Source organism: Euprymna scolopes, chromosome 45 (genome assembly GCF_053919585.1).
Source record: "Euprymna scolopes isolate OS-2025 chromosome 45, ASM5391958v1, whole genome shotgun sequence".
Classification (NCBI taxonomy): Eukaryota; Metazoa; Mollusca; class Cephalopoda; order Sepiida; family Sepiolidae; genus Euprymna; species Euprymna scolopes.
In genome coordinates this window covers 58,584,712-58,596,889 of record NC_136526.1, presented here as the reverse complement: position 1 = coordinate 58,596,889, position 12,178 = coordinate 58,584,712, and positions in this window count along the sequence as shown.

The window sequence follows — 12,178 nt, the reverse complement described above, 5'->3', positions numbered from 1 at the left end:
GACCTTTACTCCTGATCTGAAATGGAACACGTACATCAAGTCTGTTACCAAGGTCGCTTGAAAGATGGTGGGATCCTTCTACCGCTCCAAAAGATATCTCACTACTGATGCAATTCTCTATCTATATAAAAGTCAAGTACGTCCAAGGATGGAATACTGTTGCCATATCTGGGCAGGAGCTGCTAAAAACAGCCTATCCTGCCTTGACAGAGTACAAAATAGACTTCGTGGCTTAGTGGGGGATGCCCTTTTCTCTACCCTGCAACCTCTCTCCCACAGAAGAGAAGTTGCGAGCCTGTCCTTGTTTTATCGTTATTTCCATGGCAGGTGCTCGTCTGAACTCCAATCGCTGGTCCCCCCTCGCCAATCTTTCACGAAAAACACCCGTCTAGCTGAATCCACTGTGAAAAATTTCCCCCACTCTATATCTGTGCCTAAATCAAAACGCGGATTTCATGAACAAAGCTTCTTTCTTAGAACTGATGCCTGTGGAACTCTGTTCCGTCTGCCTTCTTCCCTTCGGACTACAACTTGGATGTCTTCAAGTCCAATGTTAACAAATTCCTAATGAACACCCCCCTTAAGTAAACACTTCATCAAATCTCCTCACTAACGTAATGTACTTGCAATAACCCTTATCCCTGAGTGGCTTCCGGGCCTTGATAAGTGGTGATCACTGTGTAAAAAAAAAAAAAAAGAAAAATATACTCGATGAAATAGAAAATCCACTCTTTTCTCATGATTGGAAAACTAATGCAAACACACAGGCAGTGGCGTAGCTAGACCTTTTGCCGCCCGGGGCGGTAGTAAAATTCCCCCCCCCCCCGGCATTTGGCTGCCCGGAAAATTCGTACATGGAAAATTCGTCCATGTAAAATTCGCCCCTGGATAATTCGTCCGTGGAAAATTCGTCCATTTTGGATAGGAAAACTGGTCCATTATTATTAAGTAAACATTTATTCTGTAGTTGCTTAATTTTCATACCTTGCGAAAATTAGTCCTACGGTATCTAATTTTCCTAAATTCAATTAAATTAAAATTAAAATATGAAAACTGATTTTTCATATTTTTTATTCATTTGAGATTTTATCTGTTTTCCTTTTGTTTTAAGTAGATGGTGGGGGTTGCCCGGGGTGATTTTGTCCGATCCCCCAGCTAGCAATTGTAAAGTTTACAATGAGTTATAAGAAGTATGCTACAAAAACAAACGTTTGATACTTTCAAAACATTAGCCTCATGAATTGGACAGTAATAAAATTAATGAATTCAAACTTTCGCATCTAATGTTATTTCCTCTTTGATGTCGGTGTATATACACCCAAATATCCAACTTTCTTTTCGCACCTATTCAATAAAAATTTATATGAAGGTTCCCCTTTAAGTATGAATTTGTTAGCATTTTTTTCGATTTTCCCCTTTTACCATCTCAAAATGCCGCCCCCATGCCGCCCCCCCCCGAAGCTCAGAAAATAGGGACACATTTTTTCTGATTCTAATAGCCCCCAAAATTCCGATTTTTTACAACCTTGTTGGTATAAAATTTCATATTTTTTGTTAGCTTTTGTTTATTTTTATTTATTTATTCTACTTTCTATTTTTACCCTATCAAAATGCCGCCCCCTCAGGTTTGCCGCCCGGGGCGCCCCCCCCCCCCTTAGCTACGCCAGTGCACACAGGCATCTTATGCAATATGCAATATCGCGTTTACTTCAAAAGTTAAGTCCAGCAACGACAGCGAGCAGTACATTCCATTCTAGGAAATTTACATGAAATCCAGACAATTTATAACATGCAATATGTAGATCTCCTTTCAACAAATAATTCTACCAAGACATTTCACTTCAGCCAATAAATTCCATTATTCACTTTTTCTTCACAATCTCACAAGTCAGTGTATAAAAATTTATTGAAATATTTTTCAGTTTTGTAAACATTGTTTTGAACTGCAAATGCTTTACTTGTCTATATTACAAGTGCAATTTTACCTTATGACATGTAAAAACCGAAAAACAATTTCCCTGGTTTTAAAAATGAGTTTTGTTTTTGTTTTTTTGCATTTTCTACTCCTCCTACTCAAGTGTTTTTGCAAATCATTTTCTCTTTCTTATCATCTGTGTAAGTTAACTGATGATTATTTGTCCCTTTTTTGTTATGCAGCTGAATTAGATGGATTTGTTCAGAAGATCATGAAGAAATATGGTCGACGTGTTCTGCTACATATGTGGAAACTACACCATTGCTCCAAATGGGAAACCAGTTACAAGTTTCATAAAGCTTGCTTATCATGCTTATTTTGGTATTAAACTTGGTGACGAGGATAAAGTTTGGGCGCCACACATGGTGTGCAATGCATGCACCGAGACTCTGCGTGGGTGGACCAATGATGGGAGGAGTCTGAAGTTTGGAATTCCCACGGTTTGGAGGCAGCCAACAAACCATGTCACTGACTGCTTCTTTTGCACTGTTGCTTTGACTCAGATAAATAGAAAGAACCGGGGCAGCGTCAAGTATCCTGATCTTCAATCAGCACATCGTCCTATAATTCATTGTGATGAAATTTCAGTGCTTATCTTTAGAAAACATCTAGACATTAGTGACGAAGATATGTTGAGTTTTAAAAGACATGAAGAAGAAGTTTTTGAAGATGATGCTCCACATCCATTTTCCCAAAAAGAGTTGAATGATTTAGTTCATGATCTCAGCTTGATAAAGATCTCTGCTGATCTGTTGGCATCCGGATTGAAGGAAAATATCTCCTCTCTGACATTGCTAGCATAACCTTCTTCGGCAACAAGCATAAAAATACCTCCGTTTTTTCCTCTAAGGAAAAAGACTTGGTGTACTGTGCAGATATTGCTCAGTTTCTACTTAAACTTGGGTTCCCATCCATGCTTCCGTGCAGTCTTAAAAGCCAAAGGATACCCCCTGTAGGGACAGTAGCGCGTGTAATTTTGAGGCAAAAGTTGTGCAATCTTCAACAACACCTCTCCTGTATCGGCACTGTTTGAGTCCAGTGGCAAGGAGAAGACCAGGACGAATGGAAACAATGCCGAGATAAGCGGAGAGCACATACAGCACCTGAAAGTCCCAAATGGTCACCAATTTAATACTGATCAGGTTCAATATTGTTTAACTTCAGTGATTCAGCGGGAACTGGTGTGTCGACATGATTATGCTGTATTATTGCTTTGGTTGCCACAGTATAAATCCAATGATTGGAGATTGTTCCTTGAGATCAGCAAGCGATCACTGTAATGTGTTCTGTTACACAACGGCAATAAATTTGCCTCTTGCTGGAGATAATTGGTTATGATCAGCATAAGTGGTTTATTAATGTTGACCTGAAAATGAACTTTTTTGTTGAAACAACAGTCTGGCTTCACCAAGTAGACATGTTTTCTGTGCATGTGAGATAGTAGGGACCGTGCTCAGTTTTACACGAAGAAGAACTGGCATGTTTGGGAGGAACTGGTGCCTTGCAAAAAAAGTAACATCATCAATGACCCTCTGGTGGACAGAGAAGGAATACCCTTCCCACCGTCGTACATTTAGCTCGGCTTGATCAAGCAGTTTACCAAGGCTCTCGGCAGGTATTGTGACTGCTTCATTTACCTGTGACAGGTTTTTCTATAATTAACCAGGGAGTTTAAAGCTGACATCTTTAACGGTCCTCCGATCCGTCAGCTCATTAGAGATCCAGAGTTCGAAAACTTCATAAAGTGGAACTGGAAGCTTGGAAGGCATTTGTTCTGGTAGTGAAGAACTTGTTAACAATAAGGCCAGCAGCAATTGCACTGAACTTGTCAACAACATGCTGTCTGCTTTCAGAAACCTGGGCTCCAACATGAGCATTAAGATTCGCTATTTTCACATATGGACCAGTTTCCTGAGAACTTGGGTTCAATGAGTGACGAACAGGGGGGGGAGAGATTCTATCAGGACATGAAAGAAATTGAGACCAGGTAACAGGGTCGTTCGGACGCATTCATGGTAGCTGACTACTGTTGGACCTTCCTTCCGCTAAAGATTACAGGAGTTTGAAGAAATGGAAGTTCAAGTCCTGAAGTTTGAACAATGTTGACGCAACATGCAATTTACGTTTACTTACTTTTATCAATGTCCACCATTCAGTTTATAGTAATCGATATTTCCATAAGGTTATCGATATATACAGGTGGCAAAAAGAAAGTCCGCACAAATATGAATAGCTAAAATTATAGACGAATAAAAGGAAAATCAAATGAGGTATAGGTTGTTTAAACAGTTACATTAAATTTAGCTTAAATTTGCAGTTTTGGAAAAAAAATTACAAGTGCAGACTTTCTTTTTTCCGGCACTGTATATTATTGTACAAACATTTTTTTCTTAAAAACCTTAATCAAGATGATTTATGATGATTTGTATTGACAAAAATGAGCTGAGAATGCCACAAAATATAATCAATTTTTTCACACGGTCTTATTTTTTCAAATCAACTTAGTACATAAACCTGACCTGATGGATGCTATTTCCTAATTTAGCAGTGCAAAAATAATTCACTTGTAGAAATCTAGACAACATTCATAAAGGAAAAAATTGTCCTCTAGTATAATCCCGTTTCCGAGTATATTGTACAAATCACAAATTATATAAAAAATATTGTTTTATTTTGGAAACATACATATTTGGAAGAAAATAGACAAATTAATATACACAAAAACTGCACAAATTTTTAAAAAACTTGTCAAAAACATGCTGACTGCCTTCAGAAACCTGCGCTGCAACATGAGCATCAAGATGCGCTATTTTCACATGTATACAAGTTTCCTGATAACTTGGATTCAATGAGTGTCATGTAGGGGGAGGAGATTCTGTCGGGACACGAAAGAAATGGAGACCAGCTATTAGGGTTGCTGGGATGCAGTCATGATGACTGACTACTAGTAGATTCTGAAGAGAGACTTCCTTGTCAACCATTCAGTTTACAGTAATCGATATTTCCATCAGCTAATCAATATATATTGTTGGACAAATATTTTCTTTCTTAAAAACTTACTTAGGATGATGTAGGATGATACATATTGATGAAAATGAGCTGATAATGCCACAAAAATATAATCAATTTTTTTCATATGGTCTAATTTTTTTTCAAATCAATTTTGCACACAAACCTAGAAATGGATGCTACGTTCTGATTCAGCAGTAATCGATATCACCATCAGTTAATCAATATATATTGTTAATAAATATTTTTTTCTTAAAAACCTTACTTAGGACGATGCATATTGATGAAAATGAGCTGATAATGCCACAAAAATATTATCAATTTTTTCACACGGTCTGATTTTTTTTCAAATCAATTTTGCACACAAGCCTGACCTGATGGAGAGAAACGGATGCTATTTCCTTATTCAGCAGTGCAAAAATAAATCACTTGTAGAAATCTAGACAACATTCACAAAGTAAAAAATATTCTCCAGTGTTATCTACTTTCAGAGTATATTGTATAAATCACGAATTATATAAAAAAATATTGTTTCATTTTTGGAAACATAAATATCTAGAAGCAAATAGACAAATTAACCAACAGAAAAACTCCACAAATTCTCTATGCAAGTTGTGTTATATTTGTTTTTATTGTTCTGTAATTAAAGTATAAAAAGAAATATAATTTTTACAAATCATCATTTTCTCGCATCAAATAAAAATTGATTTCATGTAAGTCTGAAGGTTCAGTCATAAATTTGATAAAATGTTCAAATTATATTATTTTTCTGTTATAAAAAACGATTTTATCAAAAAAAAAATGTCCATATTTTCATTTCACTGAAAAGTTATTCAGCTTTGTATTGGTTTCTACAAAATATGTTTAAACATATGCACCGACAATTTTTTCCAATGACATTATTTTCCAGTCGATTATGTCTTAGAAACAAGTAAATAGAATAAAATATTTATTTCCAACCTAAAATACATACAACAAAAAAACTACAAGTTTTCCATGCAATATCAATAGTATGGGCATTAGTTTCATGCTAATATTTGTATGTATACGACATTTACACACTGTGAAATGTGTTTGACTGTATTGCAACATAAAGTTCCTAAAATAAAATATGATTGCTTTGTAGCATCAGAATATTAGATTCATTTGATAGAAAGAACCACATAATGTCTGTAAAAGGTAAAATTGAAAGGTAAACGGTTTATAAAATATGATTTTGTTGACAATAAGTATTTGCATGCAGTATATTCGATTCTGTATAAGAGACGTTTAAAAGATTACTCTCAAGTAATTTTTGCATGTGCTTCCATTATAAAAGAGCCACATGCGTCACAAGAGTATAATTTCTCTGTCTTGTTTTTCTTTCTTTCAGCCGAAGTTCTCAGAAATAAAGGGGCCCAGTACTGGGGGCAAACACTTGAACTCTGTATAAGATACAAAGATATTCGTTTGTTCCATTAAAATTCTGCATCTCTAAAGCTCTAAGTTATAAATTAAATTGAATTAAATATAATTTCTCTCTCCTCAATTAACCATTTTCATATGATGTAGCATATCTTTTGTTTTGGTTGTTTGATCTTACTGGAAGCAAGGACAATAATTTATCTTGTCTGGTGGAGTATCCAGCTTCATGCTAATGCTTGAAGTAACATCACTTGGAAAAGTGTCCGATTTCTCCTGAGAACTATTGTGGATTAGAAATAGAAAGATCTTATGTTGGTCTGCTACGACATAATTTTGAATATTTAGTCAGGATGTTTGCATATGAATGGCTAAATGATTTTTATTTGCAAAGGAAGATCGACAGACTTCACAAGAATATGGTTTCTCTCTTTTTTTTTTCTTCCTTTGAAGATTGTACTGCTGGGTATGGGGTAGCCAAACCAGCTGCCGACATTGCTCCACTTTTTATTGAAACCAACCGAGAGCTCTTTTTAGTATCGCTGTTCCCTTAAGTGAAATTGTCTGGATCTCTTTTGCACTTGGTTCACCAGGAATAGTAGTTAGGTAGGAATTCAGGTTCTTCATAAGCCCTGCGGCACCTATGATAACTGGTATGATTGGTATTTCCTTAAGATTCCAGTTTCTTTTCATATCATACATGAGACCTTGGTATTTGGTCTGTTTCTATCTTTCAGCTCTGTTCAGACGGCCATCATTAGGAACACTCACTTCTATCAAGGTTGTAACTCTCTCTTACTTATTCCATATAACTATGTCAGGTTTCACAGCAGCATTTTCAAGGTAGGTGGCTGTAGGGATTACATGGTCGTAATGTATGGTATATGTTATTTCCATCATGTCTTGTTGTATAGCAGCCGTCCCCTAGAAGAACTTTGCAACTTGATATCAGATGACAGACACTTTCCAATTCTGTATGGCAGAACCTGCATTTATTGTCATTACTGATTCCTGCCATCTTCTTGAATGCATTGGTCATCAATCCCTGGTCTTGGGCAGCCATTATGACCCTTTCCTGATCGTGGTGGAGGGCTCCCCTTTTGAGCCAGTCCAAGGAACCTTCTTTATCTATGTATTATTGAGAGAGTTCCCCAAAATATACTTTGCACACTGATGATGGTCCCATTCTTTAAGGCTCATCTGTTGAAAGATCTCGGTATATTTCTGCCGGCTCTTTCTTGCTATTTCTGTGACACACTTCTTTCGTGTTTCGTCCTCATCTGAGAGACAGCCCTAACCAAAGTGACTGATTTGTTGCCTCTTGATGTTCGTATACTATTGAGAGGGTGTCATTCTGGGAGCTTCTCAGATACTGACCGGTGCTCACAATAGTTGCCCTATGTTGATGATTGATCTCTGAGAGTCCCAGACCTCCTTCTCCCCTGGGCAATGTGTTAGAATATGATGAAACAGTCCGTTTATGTGCAAAAGCATAGCCACATACTTCACAAAAGAATGGTTACTCTCCAGAATGTGTTCGGATATGTTGCAACATATTTTGCTTTTGTGTAAAAGAAGTGTCACATACTTCACAAGAATATGGTTTCTCTTTGTTTTATTTTACTTTTCAATATTTTCCCATGAATTTTTATTTATTTTAACTGAAAATTTCTATTTTGCAGATCATTATTATTATAGAATATGATAATAAGTGGAAAAATTAATCCTAAATATTGTAGGACTGCATCTTGCGAGGATATAAAAAACGAATTGCAGAATTAAGGCAGTCCAAAATGATTTTAAAGCAGATTTTTGATATTTTAAGAAAAGAAAAAGTGAAAACATCTCTTTCTGTAGTGAAGTAAATTGGTCAATGGTTCGAAGTCGAATGCTTAGTAAAAGGGGAAAAAAAGGGAAATTTGGACCTGGTCGCCTGATAGCATTCACTTCGAAGGGCAACCACAAACTTAAATTAACTGTTTTGAAGGATTGAAACAAACTTATGTGACCATAGCAAAGAATTCAAAACATGGGCTGAAAATTCTCTTTCTAGATATACAATATCTAGACGAATAAAGGAAAATGGATTTTCTTCTAAAAGATGTGCAAAGAAATCATTTTATCTGAAAAAAAAAAATCAATGATAGAAAGAGATTTTTCTCATATTATGACAAGAAAGATACAGACTGGTGCGGGAATGTTTTCTGGTCAGATGAATCAAGATTTTGTTTTTTATTTATGCTCCCAAATGGTGCAATCGAAGAACTAGAGAATGATTTTCACCAAGTTGCATAAAAACGACAGTTAAATACAGGAATGCAGAGATAATGTTATGGGAAACTTTCACTGCAGCAGAAGTTGGAGAACTTATAAGATGTGAGAAGTCAATCAATGAAAAGGTATAAATTCGAATATAAGAAACAGGACTGTTACTAAGTATCCAAAAGATGGGAATATCTCAGAACATTATTTTCAACACGATAATGCCCTGCACACACTGCTAAAGTCACAAAAATGGTTTTCTGATAATTCAATTAATGTGATATTTTGGCCAGGTCAAAGCTCCGATTTAAACCCAAATCGAGAATATTTGGTCCATAATATCTCATGCATTAGATAGAAGAAAGTTTTCGAACAATGACAAACTGTGAGAAGCTGTGCAAAACGAATGAAATAGAATCTTCTCTTCACAGTGTTCCACTTTGGTTGAGAGCATGTCTAAAAGGATTGATCTTTTAAAGAAATCAAAAGAGAATGCGATTCCATCCTAAGAATTTATTAAAGTAAATGTCTTGTTTTGTGTTGTTAGTCTCGATTAAGTTTCCTTGTTTAATTGTTCTTCGTTCAGTATAGCTTTTAGTGCAATAAAATGTATAAAAATTGTTTGGCCATTTTTTTTTATCTCACGAGTGTGCATATATATGTCTTATGTCCCCAAAAGTATATTAGTCGTATTTGACACAAATATTCCGAGTGTTTCATTCATTAAGCCCAAGCATAGGGAAATATATAGTTACTAATAAAATGTTTGTTTTTATATGGTCATAAAATACATTTCACATGAAAACATTTTAAAATATGACAGACTTCAAATAGATTTAGTAATATTGGATAGCTATTTTATAGATTCAGTAAATGTACATTTGTTTCAATGAATACATTTTCCAACAAAAGTGATTATATATATATATATATATATATATATATATATATATATATATATATATGGGCTGGCTTTTGTCTAATGGGTTGAGGGTACCGGATTGAGAGGTCCTGGCTGCTGTTTCCGAATGATAGTACTCCTCACTCCCCCTAACTGAAACTTTTAAATTAAATTATATGAAATGACAGTTCAAGCAAAAATTGTTTAAACCAGCACTAAACTCAAAGAAAACCAACCTTCCTCCTCCCTTTGAGGCTTGCATTTACGAATATCTGCGGGCTTAGAACTAACTTAGATGATGTTGAATCATTTCTCCTAGTAAACTCCCCAGATATCTTAGCATTAAGTTAAACTAACCTACACTCCTCCATTCCCTCTAAACACTTTAACATGCCTGGTTATCACCCACACTGCTGTAAGGACTCAGACATATGCACGGGCTTGGAGTCTACATTCGTAATACCCTCCCCCTAACTAGAGAAACAAAACTTGAATCAGTTGACCAGGCCTTTATGTGCTTCAGACTACACATGCATCATAATAGTAACTACTTGTATTTTCTCTACCGCCCACCCTCAATCCAGGACTGTACCCTAATAAACAAAGTCCATGACAGTATAGATATCACACTCTCCCTCGATACTAGTGCAGAAATACATGTATTTGGTGACTTCAATGTCCACCACAGTAAGTGGCTTGGATTCTCTACTTACACAGACGTAGCTAGTAGCACAACACATAGCTTCTCCATATCTCATTCCCTATCACAGACGGTTACATTTCTTACACGTTTCCCAGACCAGCAAGATCAACACGCCTCACTTCTAGATCTATTTCTGACAACAGTTCCCGATGATCGCGGCAATGCTAATCATGCTGTGATAATGGTAGAAATCGCCCAAAATTCTCGACCCAAAACTGAAGACCCACTGCTCAAAGCAACAAGGTATTACAAAAAGGCTAAGAAGCCATCAGAGATCTTATCAGATATGCCCCATTGAGAAATATCTTTCCTCTTTCAGCTGAACAGTACACAAATGAGACCATTGAATGGTTCAAAACATTAACTGAAACACGTTTCCACATGGAAATTCTATAGCAAGCTCCACTCTCCCCAATGGTTAACTTCTACTTGCGCAGCTGCAATTGCTCAAAGGCAACATGCGTACTGCAGATTCAACAGACATAAGTCCAGTTCAAATAGAGAGAAGTATATAGAAACTTAAAGTAATTGTAAGAGCGTAATAGCGACAGCTAAGACAGAATACACTAAAACCACCAGAAAACGCATCGAAGCACAGAAATTAGGAACTCGTGATTTTTGGAAAATCTACAACAGTGTAGTAAATAATAGGCAGTCAAACATTCCCCCACAATCAAACAATCGTGAGGTTGTTTGCACGACAACTGAGAAGGCTAATCTACTTGCTAGTCGGTTTGCCTAAAACTCCACATTGGACCCGGTACACCACTCCCTCCCTGACTTTCCTTTGTGGACAGATGCCACACTAGATGATTGGAAAATCACCCCTTCTCAGGTACATGCTATCATAAAAAACCTAGTCTCCTCAAAAGCATGTGGACCCGATCCGCTGAAGTTGCTCCAGTTCTTTCCAAACTTTCATTCAATGCATTAACGAATCTTCCTTTCCTGGCTGCTGGAAAACCGCTTCTCTGGTACCAATTTTCAAGAATTCTGGCGAAAGATCTGACCCATTAAATTATCGCCCCATTAGCATTCTCCTGCTTTTCGCCAATATAGTTGACTCCTTAGTTAACCAACCTCTAGTCCATCACCTTACAGCTGCTAAACTCCTGACTGACAAACAATATGGATTTAGGCAAGCCCGTTCCACAACAGATATCCTAACTGTAATCTCTGAACGTATATACTGTTCACTAGACAAAACAAGGGAGGGTAGAGCGGTAGCTCTCGATATATCTAAGGCTTTTGACAGGGTATGGCACGATGGTCTTCTAAGGAAAATTAGATCATATGGTATCACTAGAAGAATACATAATGTAATTAAATCCTTCTTAAGTAAGAGAAAAATCCTGGTTGCCCTCGATGGTCGTACATCTAAACAATATGACATAAATGTGGGAGTACCTTAGGAGTATATCCTGGAACCCTTATTATTCCTGATATTCATAAATGACCTCCATGATAAAATTGTTTCGGAGATGGGTATATTTGCTGATTACATCACTCTCTATAACAGGCATGAGGGGGAAAAAAATGAACACATATCTAAGAAAATGGCAGAAACACTATAGGATGACCTCAAATCTGTAGTGGATTGAAGACAAAAATGGATGGTCACATTCAACGCTGACAAGACTAAGCTTGTTTCCTTCAATAATTACAAGAAACCTTCTCTATAACAAATAGCAATGACCAAGAACATCATACCAGAAAGTATGTCCTTTAAACTCCGCGGCCTAATATTTACAGGGAACATGAACTGGAATAGATATATTGAGAGCATTGCTAAGGCTGATACAGAGAAGCTAGGCTCTCAATACCATGCTAGAAAACTACTTACGCCTGAAAGTATGCTGTACCTCTATAAGGCCACCATTCGCCCATGTATGGAGAATTGCTGTCACATTTGGGTTGGTGTATCTAT